Source organism: Corvus kubaryi, unplaced genomic scaffold, assembly GCF_017639235.1.
Source record: "Corvus kubaryi isolate FWS band 111438036 unplaced genomic scaffold, C.kubaryi_AGA036_p1.0 67, whole genome shotgun sequence".
NCBI classification, from domain to species: Eukaryota; Metazoa; Chordata; class Aves; order Passeriformes; family Corvidae; genus Corvus; species Corvus kubaryi.
The window spans coordinates 570,755-592,085 of NW_024582055.1; the positions used below are offsets into that span (position 1 = coordinate 570,755).

General features: G+C 39.4%; 1 long non-coding RNA gene across 1 annotated transcript; it reads left to right on the forward strand.

Moving 5' to 3' along the window:
* The first annotated feature begins 755 nt into the window (after window positions 1-755).
* On the forward strand, window positions 756-19,388 carry LOC121674308. Its single transcript, XR_006019538.1, has 3 exons — window positions 756-949; window positions 10,464-10,652; window positions 19,224-19,388. It is a non-coding gene; the product is annotated as an uncharacterized LOC121674308 (long non-coding RNA).
* Window positions 19,389-21,331: the final 1,943 nt, after the last annotated feature.

Consider the following 21,331-nt stretch of genomic DNA (forward strand, 5'->3'; position numbering starts at 1 on the left):
ATGAGAAGGGTTTTTACTTTTGAAACATCAGATGACCCAGGTTCAGGTGATAATGATTCCTGACATAAACCTTTTGCATGTGCCGTAAGTCAAATGCATGTGCCATTCACTATAGACTTTGAAAATCTCTATGTTGGTCTCTCTCAAAGACAGCAGAAAGACAAGGTCACTTAAAAGTTATGATTTTATTGTTTATTCTATTTATTCTGCCTTTTGAATCCTTTACCAGAAGGTTTTCTGAACAAATCAGAGTACCATTTTCTGAGATCCCACTAAAATAATCTAATCCTGTCAATACTTTGTTAGGCTTGAGATATTATTAATTTAGAAAATTTTCCTTTAACCAACAGGTGTTTTACAGTACTCAGTGTTGCAATGCAAGTTGTGCTTCTGCTTTGAAAGTGTAGTAAGAGTGTAATAAACAGAAAAAAATCACCAGGAAGCCTGCACCTCTTAGGTTCAAGGACGGAGGGTGCAGATGACTGCCATTTATCAGGCCTAGACCATGTCCATTATATACTTTATTGCTCCAGAAGAACTGTCATAGTATCTTGCTCACATATATTTCTACTCTATCTTCCTAGCAATCCTTAAAATGTACTTATGTGCCTCCCTGAATCATTAATTTCCTTCTTGCAGAGAGTTATCAGCGAATATAATCAATGAACTATGATTTTGCTAGGGGAAAAAAAGAGAGAGGGCTTTATAAACTTTTGATAATATACACAATTTCTTTGAAAACAAAATCAGATTTTATACACATTTGGTCTGCTGACATGTATTCCTTTCTGAGGTATGAATTCAGTGTTAATATAATTTCAACCTCTTTGTCTTGATTCAACAGGACTTCCAGGAGCCTTCTGGGAAAACAGAGGAAGGAAACACGACTTGGATAGATCTCTAACATGGATGAATTTTAGGTAGAACATTTGAGGACCAACAAAAGATGGTAATTGACTTATCCATTCCACTTATTGAGGAATCTACTTCCCAGCCACTCCAGCCCATATCAACGTACCCAAATGAAAGATATGGTGACCACCTGCTTCAATATTTGTGAATGATTAGTTCTTTGCTGTTAAATTGTTAAATTGGACATTAAGTATCAATTTCACTTCCCTATCAATATGTCCTGAAGCTGAAGCATTCTCCTGGAGGTTACTGTGGGCTAGAGATGGAGAGTTGCTGCTGTTTTGGACCCTGGAGAGTTACATGCTGTCCTGGACATGGAGCCTCAGCATGACACTTTATTCTTCTCCTCTATTTTTCTTTTTAATGTAAGCCATGTTCAAGGAGGCCTAATTTCTAATTGATCAAAGCCTTCCATCCAGAAGGCCACTTAACCTTTGCACTTCAGTGACAAGTCTGGAGAATCTACTTAGCACAGGCAGAACCCATGCTGGAGGTTAGAAGTGTAAGAGCGCAGACACCTCTTACAGTGTGACTTATGTCTTCATATATGTGTAATTTATGACCCCGCATGCTGGGTAAACGAGAAATCCTAGATTTGTCCATGTCAGATTTGCTTTGAACATTGATACCTGCCCTGTCTGGAACATAAGGCATCTGTATAAAGAGATTAATGTTATGCAATATAGCAGAAATGTGTACTGCATGCTGCATGAACTCTGGGATCAAATCTTCCCTTCAGGAGAGTGGTCTTTAGGTAGAGTAGCACTTCGCTGTTTCTACTGAACGTAATCTCTGAAGCAATTTCCCAAAGTAAAGATCAGGTTATACTACAGTTTCCTAAAATTTTCCCACTTTTATCCTCTCACTAGCCACAGAGGTTTTGGGCACTGACAGCAAATCCCAACAGCAATATTTTCTCCACCAGCATATCAGTGACAGAGCCAAACAGTGACAAATAGAGTCCTTTCATAAATGCAGTCATTCCTCAATATTTCATTCACATTTCTGTTGGCATGGGGATGCTGTCAACATTGTGATTTTGAAACAGCAGGGCACTAACACAGTGGTTGTTATGACCTTCTTTTATGTAGAGAGGTATTTATTTCCCTGACTGTGCTAAACAAAGGTGGAAATCTTGCGATATTCTGAAATATTCTTCCACTTGTGAACCAACCTTTGCCATTTCTGTCTCTAAACTTACGGTGTATCTATCAACAAGAAACTCAGCAGTGTTTGAACAGAATACTTGCTGACTGACAACTTGCCTTAAGGAAATAAACTTCTGTAACCAAGCTCTTGGAAAAAGCTCTTTTAGGGCAATTGGAGGTTTGCTGTCCTGATCTTGTGCATACTCCACTGAGGGTGATTTTTTCAAAATTATATCCTGCTCTAAATTTCTCACCTTTTTAAACACAGTTACTCTTTAGGCAATGAAATACTGGTTTCTATTCACATCTGATTTCTTCTCAGTTCTTTCCCCCAAAGTAGATCCTAATCCATAATTCAGTTTCCTTTTAATATCTGCTTCAGGCATATCTTCACGAAGAAATAGACTGAATTTTACACAGTTGTTAGCATACCCAATGGAACATCCATGCCCAGTATCTGAGGAAGCCCAAATTTTACTGATCATTTTAGCTGGCTCATAAGGTTTAACATCTCTCTGCCATGTTCAAGCAAATAAGATTTTCTTTGGAAATTCTAGGGCTCGTATTTCACTCCCTATTCCATTCTTCAACTTCTCTATTTCACTGTCAACTGAAGAAGATCCTAATAGAACAAATCATACTGTGTTTTAAAACCTTCTTACTAGAAATCCTGGTTTAGTTCTTGCACAATTCATTCTATCCTATTTTGAGCTATGTATCAGCCTCTCTAACAGATATAAAAACAGCCAGTAGTGGCTTACATGGCATTATTCACAAATCCCTTGATTTGGTCAGAATCTAGATCACATATGAGTTTTTAAAAACTATTCTATTTGCAGCTGCTGTCCCTTGGACAACTTTTCCTCCTCTATAGTCCCTATTCTGAAGATGGGTAGTTTCTTCAGATGTGACTGCTTTTCTTGTGAAGCACCCTTACCAGCACTATGAGTACATCTAATTCATCATGCAGTGTCCTGGAATGTCATCCTTCTACAGCTTATAAATATATTTCTATTTTTAAAGCAACTTAATACTTCCTTATAAGGCAAAATCAAATCCTGACACATTTCTCAAAATTGTGACAAGTCTCTGGGAAACTGTTGCCTAACTACACTTTTCAGTTCATAGTAAGTTTCTCTCTCAAAATCTTAGGTTTATCAGCTTATGCAATTTTCAAAAGCTAAAAGGAATACATAGTGATAGGTATTTATTAATGAACTTGGGCTTTCTCATGGGAATCTTGTTTATCTATTTGTTTACTTTCTGAGTTAAAAAAAACCCACTTGTTTTTTATCAGGGAAGCTAAGAAATCAGAGGAAACTGTAAAAGACAAATAATGGAAAGGACTGACAAAACAGGACTGGAGGGAAAGGAATGTGCTAGGCTTTTTTCTGCTTTTAGTTACAGCTAGTCCTCATTTTACCCCAAAACTCAGGGGAAACTTCATTCCCTTCTTCCTTTACAGCAGAAATAAAATCCAATGACCTTATTTCTTTTCCAAGAGAAAGATTAAAAGATACTTTTTTTTTTTTTTTAATAAAATGCCACTTTAAAGGCCTCTAGATAAATAGATACTCTAAGCAACCTAACATTTCTTGCATTGTGTGCAGGTTAGTTTCTAGATGGCCGAGATGGTAATTTCATCTGAACTGTTTTATTCTAAAATATCCTGAGAGTTGACACCATACAACAGTATCTAGGTGCTTGTGACTATAGACATCTGTAGCAGTAGTAGATACATTCATTTCCCATCCATACCATTTACAATTTTCCATGGTAAAGAAAAGCTTTTTGCTCCTCTTAATCACACATGTTTAAAAGAAAAAGGCTCTATTTTAAACACAACTTGTAATTTTGGGAAAAACCCCCCATATCTTAAAACTTATTAGTTTAAAAAGGAGCATATCGAAATATCTAATGACAACAGTCAAAATGAATTCTTTGGCAGGATGACAGGTTCCACTTCCAAATGAATTCTGAAATCTCTGTATGGATTTTTCTAAGTTATTTACTGAAATTATCAATCATATTTCCTAATTTATGGATCATTTGAAGATCTAAGGCAAATGAATGCAGACAGATCCATAATAACGGAATTTCAAAATCATATCTGCATCATGGGCTTATCAGGATTATGTACACAGACTGAATGCATTATATTTAGCTGGCTATTTTCTAAATACAATAACACAGGTAAGCACCTCAAGACTGATAAAGATGGTATATATAAATATAGAATCCTCTAGTAATTATAAATTAATTTTTGTCTATTAATTCACAATGTTCTTCTGTGTTCATGCAACTTGGGATAGACAGTGAGCTGTTAATCTGCTAAAGTATGTGAAATGGGATCTCTTACATCATCTGGGATTACTGCGCCATTTACATGGTTGTTAAGTAATAGATGAGATAGTGAAGGGTGAGGACAGGGTATCTTTGGTGGCTGGTCCTGATGCTTCTTGTGAGACCTCTGGGTTCTTCTGACTGTTGTGGGGTCAGGAAAGCAATCAGTGTGCCAGGCACTAGACAAAAAGTCTGACAGCTTCTTTCTGCAAGATGAAAATGAGATGGTAGTGTTCAGTGATTCAAAGAGATTAATGTGACCAAACTGAGACACTAAACTGACCACGCATAATTCACAAACCAGTATTACTCCAGGTAACATGACAAAGTGTTCTGGCCCAGGGAGATCTAGTTTTGATGTACTGGAATCTGAATGAGAAAAGTAGAATTGAGAGACACCTAATTTGTTTCTCGCTCCAACCCCTCTTAAGTTATTGGATAGGGCTCATGGGAGAGTAAAGAAAGGGCTTCAGTGGATTGATGCCGCATTTTTCCCTGCTGGGCTGCTCGTGGACCGCTTGGGCGGCACTCTGCCAGCACCTACGCGAGCACACAATCTCACCTTCACAGGTGGTTGTGAACAGCCACTCACACCCACAGTGTGTGCACGAACCGGAGACAAAGAAGCGAGAGGGGTTCTCTGTGTGCAATTCCAAGGCGTTTAACGGCAACACCCTGAAGGGAACAGAGGCAAGAAAGAACAACTGAATGCCCATGCCCCTTTTTATCCCAAAAACTCCCAAAGGCGGGCAGAGCATCCAAAACCAATAGTCTGAGGGCTAGGGGGCAGAGGCAAGGTTGAATGACATAACAGGGGCCAATGGGAAAAGGGATGGGACGGGGGAGAGGGCCAGTGACCAGCAGCATGTAGACAAAGGGAGAACTTTCTGGCACCGTGTTGTAAGGAGAGACCACTTCTAATGCAACTTGGGGGGGTGTAAAGTGGACTTAGCCACTGCAACAGGAGAGTACAGAGGTTTAATGCCAAAGCTGACGAAAACTAACCCATTTCAGTTTACATGGGACTGGCAAGATGGATTTTAGAGAAACTATGGCAGAAAAGCCACATGTTTCAACTGATGAATGCTCTACAATTGATCTCTTGAAGACAGCAGATGGGAAACAGAGCCAAGATTTTATAATATGGTGGAACAAATAGGGACATTTCCAACCCAAATAAATAAGAAGATGAAAGCATAACAAAGAGCACCTTTATAAAAGTGGGTAACAAAGGTCTATGGACTCAACCACTACAACAAACCTTTCTTGTTCTATCTTTTTGCAATCACCAGCACTGTTACAAGCCATAAGCCAACAGTACCTCACTAAATGCAAATTTGACTGATCTACACATTGACTGCAAGTACAGTGGTAGAATGAGACATAAGGGGTTTTTATCAATTTAATGAAAGTATGAGATAAATACACTGGGTTTGAGGTACTGATATATCTCTTTTTCTAACATTATATGGAAACTAAATTGGTCTCATCAGTATTAAAAGTGTGATTTAGAGTCACCTTTGAGGTGCACGGATTCTACAAGCTTCAGTCTCAAACCTATACAAATTATCAATGCTGAAGGCTGGTCACAAGCTAATATGCTCTGCCTACAATTTCTGGACTGAAACTGTTGCTGAGGGAACAGATACATCTTTTTCTATCTGTATAAATCTGATGCAAAGTAATTATATAAGGTTTATGTCAGATTAGCTAAACTGATTCACAATTTAAATCAATGCAAGATGTTAGAAGTGGTCCTAGGTTCCAGTTACAAAAGGTTTTTACAGTGCTTAGTCATGGCTGCGGAAGAGCTGCCTAGCTATGGAAGGCCACTATACTTAAAAATGACCATCGTGAATTAAATGTGGTTAAACTGCTCAAAAATGCTGTCTGTAATTTGCTAAGTGTCATTTGTACAACGATAATAATTTTTCTTGGAACTGCTTTGGAAGTTGTACCCTGCTACTTCTATGCTGTTTTCTTTTTTTCTTTTTTATTTTTGTTCCTTTCCTCCTGAAAAGCAGGATTTTAATTACAGTTTCTGTCTGGAATTACTTGTCCTTTAGACAAAATGGTGTTTTCTTGCTCTCTTTGGCGGGTACAGCTGCAAATTCTGAACTGAAGTGCTTCCCAGGCAAGATCACAGCACATGGATGGTATGAGCTGGCCATTTGCATGTAGATATTAGCTGGCAATACCTGATGTGGTTTAGAAGAGTCAGGTATGAAATAATATGTAGGCTAACAACTTCCCTGTATACATAAATGTCTCACAGATATTTTCTTTCTTTCAGGGCTATTTTTCTGCCCACCTTGTGTAGCTGCATTTGTAAGATGCCATGTAAAGCTCCATTCCTCTCCAGTCTGAACACGGGATCAGCCCTGCACTAACCACGGCCACAGAGCTCCCAGGCAGCTCACAGACAGGCTGAACTCTGGCTCTTTTAGAGCCCAGTCAGACAGCACTCACATGGGCCTGCAAAACTCTATATAGGATTTAACCTTCATTATGTCAAAGGGGCCTTTGAATATTCATTTCTTTTCAGAAATAATGGCTCTGAAATTTCCCAGCATTGGCTCTGTGGTAACATTTTGCTCCCACTAGTCTCACCTATAAAATTGAAGGTCAGGATTGAGTGGATGGCTTGATTGTAGCACAATGTAATGTCTACTGGCCTATTTTTACCCTTACAAGGAGCTAGAACCCTCTATTCACATTTTATATTCATTTATGCCTATTTGCTAAATAATTCTTTTCTTCTTCATCTTTCTATACCCTGACACCTTAATCTTGCTGACATCTTACAATTGTTAATGAGAAACAGCTCCCTGTCTTTGCGATGCTCGCTTTCTATCTCTTAACACTGAGGCATCAGATGATAGTTCACTTTGCAAGACTTGAAAATGTTGTGTTGTACTCCTCTTTTGAAGAATACATTTATATTAACAGAGCTCAAACCAGGAGCAACAATGAGAGCTTGATAAACATGATTACTAGCTGAGGCACAAGTACTGTCACTCTCTTGAATACATCATCCAGGTATTATTTTCAGCTCCAGACCTGAAAGCAATTTCCATATTCTACAGACAAAAACATGACACCTATTTCTAGGAGAAGCAGAACCAATTTAATATCTGTGGAAATACAATGCATCTTCTAAATGACACTGTTTCAGGGATATCTATAAACTCTCTGTCAGGAGGTTATTTTATTAGTTCCAGTTCCTTTAAAGTCCATCATCTACTTAAGACATGGAAAAGCTTCTAACAAGCAAGATCTCTGGCTCTCAAGAGACAAGAGCTTCTGAGAAAACAAACAATTCAGCTGTTAAGCTAGTGCTCAAGACCTAGTGCACTAGACTTTGAAGGGAGAAACAAAGCCAACTCAAACCAGCAAGGGATTGAATTTTAGTGTATCTTTAAAAAATCTGAATAAGAAAATCCAGGTGACTAAATAAAACATAAAATATCTATTATGCTAGTAATGTGACAGAAAGAATTAGTAGTGGGCAGGTTGCTCTCACAGCACTCTGAGAAGAGGCAACAGTGCAGGTCTTGGTTTCTTTCGGTGTGCTGAAGTTTTGACAGGAGTATGAGGAGAATTATTGAGCCACTGCTGAGCTGAAAATATACTACCTGCACACCAGGTACACCTTGTCTTTTCATGCCAGGTTAACTGCTCTATGGCTGAAATATAGAATGCATTGTTAAAAGAAATCCTAGCTCTATAGGGAAAAGGGAACTGCTATTTTCATTTGAGCAGGGAAGGCTGTTGGCTGATGTTAGCGTGCCTTATGCAACAAAGATCACCTGCTTCTTCCAGAGAAGAATCATGCCCAGTGTTATCTGTTCTAGGGTAATATCCAGGATGGGAATCCAGCAACCTCTCCATGGATACCATTTTTTAAGTCCTGTTGGAGCTTTGACTGCAGTATGCTGTCTTGGTTTGAAAGACAAGTGTCTGCTAAGTAAGGCAGGAAGCCCCCCTTCCCTCCGAAATTTTATGACTTTGAAATTAAGGGGCTTTCAGGCAAAGATATGGCAAAAGGAATAACAGTTCTTTACTGGAATGTATAGCAAGGCAAAAAAATAACAACAGCAGCAGCAGCAGCAAGCAGAACCAGAAGCCAGTGCCAGCCTCTCTCGGCCGCGGGCCCTTTCCCCTTGGGTGCAGTTCCGCTCACAGCCGGCAGGGGCGCTGGTGGCTCCCGGCCAGGCAGGGTGGCTGCGATGATTCCCCCGCGCCTGCAGGGGGCGCTGTGGCGCGAGTTCAGCTGCATCTCCCTCGCGTGGTAATGGTGGCTCAGGCAGCGGAAGGGGTGGAGAAGGGGTTCCTTACCTGCCCCAGGGGCAGCTGATTGCCTCTCTGGATAGCAAAAGGAGCTGGTAGCAGGAACACTGGAAGCGGCAAGCTGGAACGGCAGGGACAAGCAAAATCCGGGAGTAGTAAATGAGATGTATCAGAAACTCCACAGCTGTAGCAGGAGCTAGTCCCAGCTGGCAGAGGGTGCATGACTACAGTGTAGCAAAAAACTTCGGAGCAGTGGCAGAGACACGGCAGGGGCTGGGCAGCAGCAGCCCGGCTCCCGAGCGTGGCAGGGAGAGGCTCCCTCAGAGTGGGAATGGGCTCTGGGTCCTGGGGTTTCTCCTGAGGCACCCGAGCAGAGGGTGAAGGTCTTTTTTTTTTTTTTTTTTGTGAGGTCAGGTGTTAGTAAGGTCCCAGTTCAATGGCTGCTCTCATGAGCAAAGGCTCACCCATGGCAGGAGGAAAAAGCGACAGGACTGGGCTCTGGCAGCAGCAGCGAATTCCCCGCCAGTAAGCAGCAGCTTTACCATCCTCCTCCGAAGCCGACAGGAGAGAGCTAGGAGTTGCTCTGAGCCCCTTCCCCCAGCCCACATCTCGAGGTGTTTCTGCCCTTCCCAAGAGAATGCCCTTCAGCTAGGCTAGTAAAGCCGGCTGCACTCCTCCCCCTTCTCTGTGGTTAATTCTTTTGTCTCTCCTAAGTACCAGTCGTTATTGTTTCTTAGCAACAAAATGGGAGAAAATTTCCTACGAGAAAGAAAACAAAAAGGAAAAATCCTAAACGGCAACATATGCCAAGTCTGCATCTTTGTAATACCAGCACCTATGGCAAACAATAAATCTGTCCAGACTCAGGCTCTGCACCAGTGACACAACTCCTTGATCTCCTCTGATCTCAGGGCCTGCCAAAAGTAAGCCAGACCAGTCAAAATTGCTTTAGATGTCTGCTTCTCAGGTTTGGATGGGAAGGATAATATTCTAATTCATTCTTTTTCAGAGATTGATGGGAAAAGCTTTCCTTCTGACAACTGTTCTATAATTTTTTTTTTTTCTCAATCTAATACATTTATTCCACTGTCTCTTCTCTGTCAGCTTTACAATGTTGACAAACTTTCCCTGGCATATTGTTTTCACTTATTTTGTCCATAGTATAATCAGATTGTCTGGAAATACTGTGATTAGAAGTTTTATCACCTAGAAAAATTAGTTGTCTGATTACAATTTGGCAATCCCTTCTAATTTTAGCATGTTAGCTCTGCTGTTCTAACAACTATTCTATGCAGTGTTACATTTATCTGCAAGTTGAGGAGGAGGGGTGATGGTGGACATGGACCTCCAGTATGGGCCTGGTAATACAGGTGTTAGATGAGTTAAGATGGAAAAATAGAACATTAGAATAAAATGCTGAATAGCAAAAGGCATGAAACTTTTTCTGCTGTCTAATGGTTTGAGCTGAGGCTTCTGCAGTGGTTTTCTGGGTGCAACTGTCCTAGTTTAAAGCAACAATATATTTTATGTGCCTTTGTCTATCTTACTCCCTACTGAATTTCTCACTGTTCTTGAGAAACAAAACAATTAAAAATTATCTTTGTTAAAACGAGTCTCTACCTGATCTCTTGTTCCAAACACAGTTTCTGAATACCCTGAGCTAACCTACCTTCATTTCTTCCTCAGCAATGGTAGTTTTGAAGATCAAATGCTTCTACTATAATACTTTTTTTTCCTCTGTGTGTGTGAGTGTATGTTTGTTTCTTCCAGGTTATTTGGATTATGAGTCATACAGCGTCCTGAAACAATGGGAACTGCACCAGATATAGTAGAAGCTCTGCTAGACCACAGCAAGAAGTTCTTCAAGTACTCAAATTCATTGCAGAAATCCAGAGCTTACTTCACAGCTGGACAGTATATCACAGTGACTGTCACAAGTCAATGCAGAGCTCATCACTGGTAAAACTCATCAAACTTTGTTTGCTTGTACAAATTCAGATAACTTTAGTGACTCTGCAATATATGTAAAAGAAAAGTCTTTGGTCAGGATGAAGTGCTAGGTAAATTGCTGGTGTGATAGTGTGGCTGACTTCAAAACAAATACCCATTGAATATTTCATTCATTTAGCAAGAGATTACCCCAAACCTGGCATAGAACACAATGATTTGTGACCTTCAAATTCAAGGAGAAGCCGTATCATAGATTAGAATTAATTCAAAGCCTCCTTAGGATTCTCTTTTGCTATTACCCATATACTACCTCAATTCTTCTCCTCTCTGGCCAAAATGCATTTATTTCCTGAAGCCATGCTGCCTTCAGCAATTTCAAATAGCTCTAAATTATGTGTAAGTATCTCATTTCTTAATGATGTTAATGTTCCTGAGTGCATAGGTCTGCAGTACTCACTTAGAGTTTTATGGGCAAGTATCAGCTCTAAATTACTCACCCTGTTTGAGCCGTAATCATTCAGACCCTCAAGCAGGTAGAAAAAGTTCTTGTGTTCTCTTCTCCTCAATTAACTTGAATTTCTAAGGCCTTGCAAACTTCACTTACTTTTAATGGTCTGTCTGCTTCAGCAAGTACTAAGACAAGAATTAATTCTGCCTCTCCAACAATATCAAGTTTTCCTGTCACCAGCATCCTACTTGTGTTCTGTAATGGTTCTGTTAATGTCCTTCTTGATAGTTTGCTTATCTCCATACATTCAGTTTATAATTTCCTTTATATATTATATCCTGGTATAAAAAAATCCCTAAATGTATACATTTTTCAAGCTCTCCTTGATCCCTTGTTCATTGTTTACAGATCAATTTTTAAAAAAGATAATACCTGACCAGGTGATTATGAAATAAATATTAACCCCCCCCCAAACCAAAACGAAAAAACTATACAAAAGTATTCTTGAAGAAAATATGGTGTGTAAAAAATAACCTCCTCAGCTCCCTTATGCCCCTTATCCCTTTTTCCTCTCTCCAGAATCATCCTTTAATCCTACTTTTACAATAACCTGAAATAAAAGCCTCGAAAGTTGCTGTAATATGGGAAAGTGTCAGCTCTAATACCACATCTGCTTGGGATACAGTAGTCTTTCTTCTTCTTCTGCAGAGGAATGCAATCTAGTCTTTTATTAACAATACAAGTTCTCTTCAGGAAGAGATGATGAGGAGACCTGAACTTCTTTGTTTAGAATTCACTTTGGTAAAAAAGGTAAATTCCAGGATTGTGTCCGTCATCCAAATAATCAAAATCTCCCTTTCTCTACTTCTCTATAATACCATCCAAAGCTGGATTTGCCTCCCCTCATCTTATATAAATTTTATGAATTTTATTTATGCATTATTCCTATGGCCTGGACTGATTCATTTGTAGTTTTTGCTGTAATACACAGCAAAATTTGCACCAAATCTTGAAGAATCTTAGGGTTTTTCCGTTATTCAATGACAGATGAGCTGTCAGGCCTAGATTTTTTTTTTTTTAAGGCATTAAGTGTCTAAATATTTAGCTGGACTAGTATTTCAGTTGTATCTAGGAGACTAACCATCCATTTTAGTGTACCTTCAAAAGGTTCCTGCAGCGATTATTCAGATTATTGGACATTAAGCATCTTTCCAAACTCTTGCCTTTCCAAGCTGGAATTTCAGAGTTTGCTAGGACATTTCTGAAATTTCTACTAATTCTCTTTGGTTTAGCCAAAGGAATATTATGGATGTTATGGACCGATACATCAATATGAAAATTAATTACAGAAGTTTGTAATAAATACAATCTATCTTACTTTTAAAGTCTTCTTCAGGTTTATGCACTGCTGTTTCTGAGGTCTCTCAGATGTTTTCCTAGTTCCTTTCCACGATGCCTTTACCCACACACTGACTGAGGTCTATACAGTACTGATTTACGTAGATGCTCCTTCCCTTACATTGCAATGGAGAGATCAAACTGAAACAGGATATTGAAAGCTACTCTTTATGACCTGGGAACTGGATTTTGTTTGGTTTTCTTCATAATTCCCATTTGGGAAAGCTTTTTGAGAACTGAGATTTAACTTCATTTGGTAAGCAAGTGAAATAAAAGGAGAAAAGGAGTAGAACAGAAGCAGATACTTCTTCTGTGGTCAAAATTTACTGGATGATCTTAGTCTTTAGACAAGTTTTCATTTAAAGTTTTGTTGGGAGAAGCAGGTTCTAGTAAATATCTTAATTAAGGTGAAGCAGCATATTTTGCTAAAACTATGATTAGTTGAAAACATCCCAGACTGCTTCAGCAGGAACACAGAAATTATGCCATGTTGTTAGGCTGGTTTGCAGTCTGCTGACTGCAGAAGGCTTTTATATTGTTTAAGCATCTGCACAAGAAATGTGCTGTTGCTTTGAGCTCAAATCATTAGGAAAGCAAAGGAAGGAGCTGCAGCTTCTCATCAGGTCCTTTCTTCCCCAGTTCTGCCAGGTGGCTGTCTCTGTTCTGCTGCTTGCAGGAGTTTCTCTCTTTCTTGTACTGCTGGCTACTAATTCATGTCCCTGCAGCATTTTCCCAGCTTCTGTTCCACTTTGTTCCTTGGTCTTTAGCATGGATGCTGGGACCCCTTTCTGCTTGTCACTTGAAGCATCCAGCCAGCCCCAATCCAGGGAGTGCTGCATGTTTCTCCTGCTTCCCTCACCCTAGGACTCTTTTCTATCATGGAGCATATTTGGAGATGTCCCACAGCTCAGGAAAGGCTCTATTCTTTTCCACATCTTCTCTTGTTTTGAGCTCAGTCACTGCTAATCCTCAGGACTACACCCACCATTTCTTTCCAGCTGGCAAGTAATTTTTCTCTCTCTTCATCTTTTCATATTCCATTCCCAAAAGACACAGCTGGGATTTGAAAGTGGTAATTCAATCCACATGTCCAACCAAGAAGATAAACTAATAGCCAGTGCTCCTCAATCTGATCACAGCACTTAGGGCTTTGAGTACTCTGAATATAGGAACAGTTTATGCCAGAAGTTTGCAGAAACCTGGTATTAGATGACCCAGTGAGACCAAGGTATCATTTCTTCCCAAAGCTGCAGAAACAAAATGTAGCACTTTCAACTGCAATGCCTAATTGTGAACATTAAATATTTTGACAGCTGGAGGAGAAAATGTGTCCTGGAAATGTCTAGGATTGTTATTCATAAAGTGATGCAATGGGTAGAAAATCTAGCTACTTTAGTATAGAAAAAGGTGAAACCTTGCATTTCCTGACAGAACCTAAATAACATTTTCCTTTGGAAAGAAAAAAAGAAAAGTGAAAGAAATCCTTACTAGGTGGCGATTATGTATGATGAACTTTCTGATAATCTCTCCGTTAAGCTGTTAACACTTGAGCCAGAAAGACCCTGACTTTAAAGATCTTTGAATGAAGCTCTTAACTGCATAGAAAGGATAGATTGAAATTTGCGTGAAAAAATATCACCCACTCTTTTATGCTATTCCAATCTTAAGGAATATTCCTTACACACACACACAGATACACAGACACACAGATGCACACACACGCACACGCACACATCACTTTATGCTGGCAGTGGCTGCTAGCACAAAGAGGTTGGTCTGTACAAGATCCTGCTTCCTCCTCCCCATTCCAACAAAAAAAGGCAAATGAACAGGAGCACAAGCTAGTTTTTACCCAGAAACAATAATGGGAAAAGGGAGTTGTGCATTTGAGATACCTAGAACTAAATTTACTACATTCAGCTAAGTAGAGTAAGTAAAAAACAGGCCCACAAGAGAGAAGGTGTTTAAACTTTGAGCATCTGATGCCATCCCTTGACTTACTTAACTGTGCTGCTTTGCTGAGTGGAAAATCTAGTTACTTGAATGTATAAGGAAAATGAAGACTTATATTTCATGACAGAATCTAAATAACATCTTATCTGTCCAAGTGAAAATCATGTCCATTACACTAGAATGGTTATGTACATCATCCTTCTAGTTTACATTGTTAGGGTGCTTTTACATCAAAGATGTCTTTTTACCTTCCATCAGGCATCCATGGATTTCTCCTGCTCTGCCCTCACTGCTCTTCGTTTTACTACCAGGTACCATGAAATTGTAGCTATATTTTTTGAGCTGTTTTTCACAGGTTGGAGTAAAATATATTTATAACATGAGTAAATTTTTCATTGTAAATGGTATTTCTTCATTCAGAAAAGTGTCTGAACTTAGAGCAGCAAGTGTATTGTTAGAAGCAAGACTTCACTATAAAAGCTTTAAATGGCTTTAAAAGCTTTAAAAAGCTTTAAATTTGTCTCTGTTGCCCTGTAAATCACTAGCCTGTTAGAGGTCAAAAAAATTATCCTTTAGAGAAAGGCTTCATTCTTTATGAAGCAAACTGGTGAACCGAAGTTATATAAATAAGATGTTGTCTTGGTTTGAAAGACAGGTATCTGCTAAGGAAGGCAGGAGCATCTCTTGGAATGGAGAATATGACCCCCTTCCCTCTGAATTGCTATAATTTTGAAATTAAGGGGCTTTTGGGCACAGATATGACAAAAGGAATAACAGTTCTTTACTAGTTTGTACATGTATAACAAGGCAAACAAACAACAGCAGCAGCAGCAGCAGCAGCAAGCAGAACCAGAAGCCAGTGGCAGCCTCTCTCGGCCGCGGGCCCTTTCCCCTTGGGTGCAGTTCCGCTCACAGCCGGCAGGGGCGCTGGTGGCTCCCGGCCGGGCGGGGCAGCTGCAATGATTCCCCCGCGCCTGCAGGGGGCGCTGTGGCGTGGGTCCGGCCATCTTTGTCCATGTGGACAATGGTGGGCGGAGCTGGTAGAAAGTGATGGAGAAGGGGTTTCCTTTATGAATCCTCAGGGGCAGCAGATACTGGTGCCCCCTCTGGATAGCAAAAAGAGCTGTAGCAGAAACCTCAGGAGAAGCAAATTGGAATGGCAGGTCCTCCGGGCAGGCAGAGAGTGAAAAGCTACAGTGTAGCACTAACCCGGAGCAAAGCACTGAAGTATGGCAGGGGTTGGGCAGCAGCAGCCTGGCTCTGGAACAAGGGGAAGGGCCCCGTGGGATTTCTCACCGTCACTCACTGGAACCTGGGTCCAGGCTATGTGGAGAGGTACAGCCTCAAGCAGGAAGTGGGGTGTTCCCGGGTCCTGGTGGGACACGCACTGTCTCTGGGCTCCCTGACAGCAGAGCAGCAAAGGAAGCCAATCTGACAAGCTCGGTCACAGTGCTGAAGCAAAAAAAAAAAAAAAAAAAAACCAAGCAGGCAAAACCCACAGAAACAGCAGTATCCCTGGTCAGAGACACCGGCTGCATGTGTCTGGTTGAACAGCCCGCGCCAGAAGAGAGGGTCTGCCGCTTGCCCTGCCCCCAGCTCCCTCCAGAAACCCCGGCCTGGCTCCCAAACATCGCAATAGTCCCAGAGCCAGGGAGGATGGGGGATGGGGCGGGGACAGCAGCCACCCCAGGCACAAACAAAACAAAACAGATCAAAACCCCCAGAAATGGGATGGGATAATAAACCATCCCCAAGACAGATGTCTGCCCTGAGACTTAGACAGCAAAATACATCTTTGCTGACAAACAAAGCAGAGATGCTAATATGAAGATGGGGTCTATTGTTTTCCTGAAATGCTCATGGATAATAGCTTTTTGCTTACTGTGGCAAATTGAGGCTAGAGGATAATATATATTCTCAATGTTCCTGACTCTTTATCCAGAAAAATCATGAGTTAATGGCACATTAACTTCACCCAGTGGTGAAGTATATACAAGAAGGAAGAATTTCTCAGAGTCAAAAAGCCCCATTCTATTCATTCAAAATATCCTTGGCTTTTATGTTTAACGTAAGTACATCGTTCCAATAATGAGATTTGAATATTATTATCTCTCTAGTTCTTATTCAAGTGTTCTATTGACCGTAAGTTTATAGTAAAATTGCCAGTGTCCCTGCAGAAATGTGTGTATGTATACATAGGTTTCAAGGAACTTGGTGGTGAAATCTGACTCCCAAGTGTAAGGTATAGAGTGTTATCAATATGCTTTTATGATGACCTCTAATAAAATAGTAATAAATTGAAATCAAGCATGACGCTTGGATCCTTGACTGTACAACAGCTTTGCCAGTCAGCAACACTGTGATTAGGATTTAAGGATATGGAAATACTAAGTGGCTGCGATTTGTAATGAAGAATTCCAGATGCTTGTAGAAGCCCCTTTAAAACCCCGGAAGAGGGATAAATGTAAATGTCTGAGTCCTATGAGCATGAGTAGAAGGAACCCTTTCCTAAGCAAAACATTCAGCATTAATTTATATTTTCAGTCTTTTTTCATCCGCTGGCGGCTTAATGCTGAAAGAAAGTTTTCCTTATCTGAGTTGATAGCTAACAGTCAAAGTTGTTCTCTTGTCTCTGTATCTCTCAGTGGCTGGGAAACTGATTTATAACAATACATGGATGCACTGAATTAGAAAAGACAGTTTCAGAGCAGTGACATGTTTTTCTTCCTACAGTGCACTCTCCACTGAGATCTGTCAAACAGGCTGTAGGAGAGATGTGTGTGCTTGGAAAGGTTCTCCTATGCACTCTCTCCTCTTCCTTCCCTCCCTTTCCCACTTGTCCTTTTGCTCCTCTGATTGTGAACAGAGAACTGCTCTGCCAATCAGAGGGTGAAGGAGAAGGGGTGAAGGTCTTGCTTCATGCTTAAAAAGGACACAGCAGCTGGTGAACTGAAATCCCATCTCCTGAATAGAACTGAGCCCATCACTTTGGTGGCATGGACAGCTTTCACTGTTTTCATCTTAGCAATTGAAGACCTTATCCAAATTTCATCCCAAAGCTGCTATAAAAGGTTGTAAAGACTTTGAAATTAGACACAAACTTGCTTATACTTCTGAAATTTCTAGAAAGGATTGGGTGATTTTTTGTTGATACTTAGGTGTCCTAAACTGCTGCTCCAAAGACTGTTTCCTTAACAAAATGGTCACATGCATTTATAAATCTCACACCAGTTTTCTAGACTAAGAGATGCTCCCTTGAAAACTAGACTTTATATATAAATTTTAATTATTTTATTTAATAGCATTTCAGAGATGTTACTTAAGCACACTAAACTGTGTATTCAATTTGATTTGCAAATCTAGGACAATATCCCAATATCCCAATATTCTTACCCAGTTGTAGGAAAGAGACAGTTGTACCTATATAGAAAGTATGTATGCAGGTATATAGAATAAGCACACCCTCTGTGGCTTTGGATATTCAACACATTGCTACCACTGAAACAATTTTTACCAGCTCTTCCACTGTGTCCAGAATGCAAAAGGAAGTTTCTCCCATCCTTTAATAAACTTTCAAATTCCATGAGCAGTGTAGCCTGAACTTTTTTTGTTTTTGCTAAACAGAAAAGAAATAACAAGGAAAAATTTCCTGTAAGATGTCCCAATATGCATCTATCTGTAAGAAGTTGAATCCAAACTGAATATAAACTGGCTGCTCCTACCAGAAAGGCCTTATGGAATATAGCTCAGTGTGCAAAAAAAGCACATTTGCAATGGTGTACATGCATATATATACACATACATATGCAGAAGTTTTGACGGAGACAAAATTTTTACATTCAGAATAGATTTTGTCACAGACATTCAACTGACTGGATGAGTAAACTCAACCTGTCCACCTACAAATATAGGCACAAAAATGTCAAGGAAAATAGCCCTTGAATGTGATCTGCCATTGAGTTCACATCCTTCGATAATTGTTTTGTAATCCTATGCTGTTGCTGGGGACTGCTAGAAGACAGTGATGGGATTTCTGGGGAAAATTTGGGCATAAACATTTGAAAACAAAGATGTCAACTTCTTCTGTTTTACAATGACAAAATTGGAGTTCCTTTAAAAAAAAAGAAAAATAGCTTTCAAAACAATTGTAACTTCATTGGCTTCATTGTAACTTGCAAATGTAACTATTAAAAAAATTAGTTTAAGTGTAGTGCTGATTATATGTATGTGTATGTGTATACATGTACTCATATTTGCATATCTACAAAAAGGATATCTTTTTTGTATTTGCATTTCTAGCCAGTCTTTAAAATTGCAGAAGCAAAAAATTAGTGCAATTTAGGTGATGAAGAGTGTGCAATGTTCAGAAATAACAGATAGATTCAGATAAGCACCTGTATCAGGAGTTTGCATTAGTAAAATTAAAATGATCGTAATTATCAGGCCCCTTGATATAATGGTTCTTGTACAAGGAAACAAATTATGTATTATTATTATTGTTATTATTGTTATTATTGTTGTTATTGTTATTGCTATTGACATTTGGGTTTGTTTTCCACAATAATAAATATAATTCAGCGTGAAATTTCACTGAGAAGTTCTGTCATAATACAATATAACACAAACATTTAAGAACATACTTACTGATTTATTGGAGAAACTGCAACTTAATGCAACAACTTTGAATGCAATCAGTTCCAGAAAGGTATTTTAAGTCCTACATTTTGTTCATACCTATTACATTTTTAAAAATTTTCTTATAAATGTTTTTTTTCCCCTAGAGTTTAAAAGAAAATCTTCTAATCCAGAAGTTCTCCATTCCCTGTATACTTTTCTCTGAGGAAATGATTGCTTTTTAATCTGCCATTCATCTCATCCACATAGGAGCAAAGTGGATTTTCAGGTCAGACACCTTTCTTTTGGATCAGTAAGGAGTCATTGGAAAGGTGAGTCTCAAAATTATAGTAAAAATATGCGTATGTGACTCATGTGTAAATGGGTCCTTACATATGTCTGAAACGGAGAGATGTTTGAATCCCTCTTCACCACCAGAGCCCAGCTGGGTTCCTGGCTGGGCTGTGCAAGTGAAGTCATATTTTGTTGAGGAGATGTGCAGGGTGTTTTTATTTCAGGCAGTTTATTCCTTGAGGTTAAATACATTCCTGTACATTGAAAAAATGGGTCACGTTCTATTAGGTTTTGCAAAAATAAAGGTAGGAAAAAAGCAGACTTTGTAAAAGGCCATGGAAGTGCCACTGCGATGCCGTGAGTACCTGGGCAGCACGAACTGTCATGGGAGCTAGTTTTGAATAATAATGATGTTTCTTGGAATTGACCTGGAGTATAAATGATAGATTTTTACAAAACTAAAACTTTATAAATGAAAGACAAGAATCTCTTTTTAAATTTTAGAAGTAATCAATTATTATAATTGAGGTACAAAGATTGAGCTGGTATTTAAATAACAGGGTTTTTTCCAATGGGTCAGTCCAAAGATAAACATCAGGCTGGCCAGGAAGGCTTTGGGCTGTTTGATGATTTTTTTCTCTAAGCAGTATAATCTTTATAAAACAACTGCCCGTTGCCAGGTTTAACCATTACGTGTACTAAAGAAATGGGAACTGGCTACTGCTGCTAAGTATTGAATGTCCCTCATTTCTCCTGATCATTTGTACTTGTTTGGTTCAGTCATATTTTGAGTAGTCTTGGCAATAAGGTTATTTCCACACTGTGGCATTTACTTCCATTTGGATCTTAACTTGCTCTAATTAAAACTTGTGTCTGGATTTTCTATTGCTCTTAAATCCAGTGATTCAGGGCCATTTTAATGATACATACTTTTTAAAAAGGCTGACTTATCAAGTCTGATTTTTTTTTTATGCCAATATGATTGTTCTAAAATTTTCTGAGCAAAACTAAACTCCATACTAAAACATTTAAGCAACTGTTTTTCTATCAATATCTTAACCTTATGACTTTACTCATCCTTTCTAAGGATCTGATATGTCTCCCACTAGAAAGACATATTTTATTATTTTGTATACATATATGCACATATAGAAACATCAAAAGTAAGATGAACCTTGATGCATTCTACTCATAATTTGTATGCCGTAGGCAGGCCCCTGTGCAAGAAATATGACATTGTTCATATTAGATTGCACCGCCAAGTCATGTGGATTCTTCAATCTTTTGAAAAATTTCATACTGTTGACAAAATACATTTAGACTGGATAAACTTTCTTTCCCCTTGACCTTCCCCTTCCCTTTCCATTTCCTTTTCCCTTTGCTTTCCCACAAAACAAAGCTTTCAAACAAAATATTTTCTTGACCTGTGGGCTCTTCCTAAGTGTTTCACTGCTCAAATCTTGGTCTTTCTTGCTTAAACCTTTGTAACTTGGATGGGAGTTAATGAGCTCCACCTGTCCTGGCTCCCACATACGGACCTTGTCATCAGGGGAACTGCCCTGCTCCTGTGTGCAAGGCCATGAAACTTGACATCCCTTCTCGGTACCTTTGTTATGTCTCGTGTGTTGTGTTTTGTTCCTACTCTGAGGACTATATTTACCTGTCACCTGGCCCTGAAAAAGGAACCAAATTCAGAGCATGGCAAATTCCCTGTGTAGCTGTAAAGACACAGCAGCACTGCAGTTGTCCATTCTCTCTTCACTTCCCATGAAATCAAAGTTTTAGACTTGATAAAGTCCTACATGGAAATCACCTTTTTTTAACAATGGGTCTACTCCTCTTTGTACCAAAAAAATTTAAAGGGAGGAAGCCCGAAGTGTGGCACCCACTTTGAATGAATGTAGTTCTTGTTGGCACAGTCAAGAATGTACTTAATTTTAGAAAGATATATGTGTGTGCACATATATCTACACATATATAA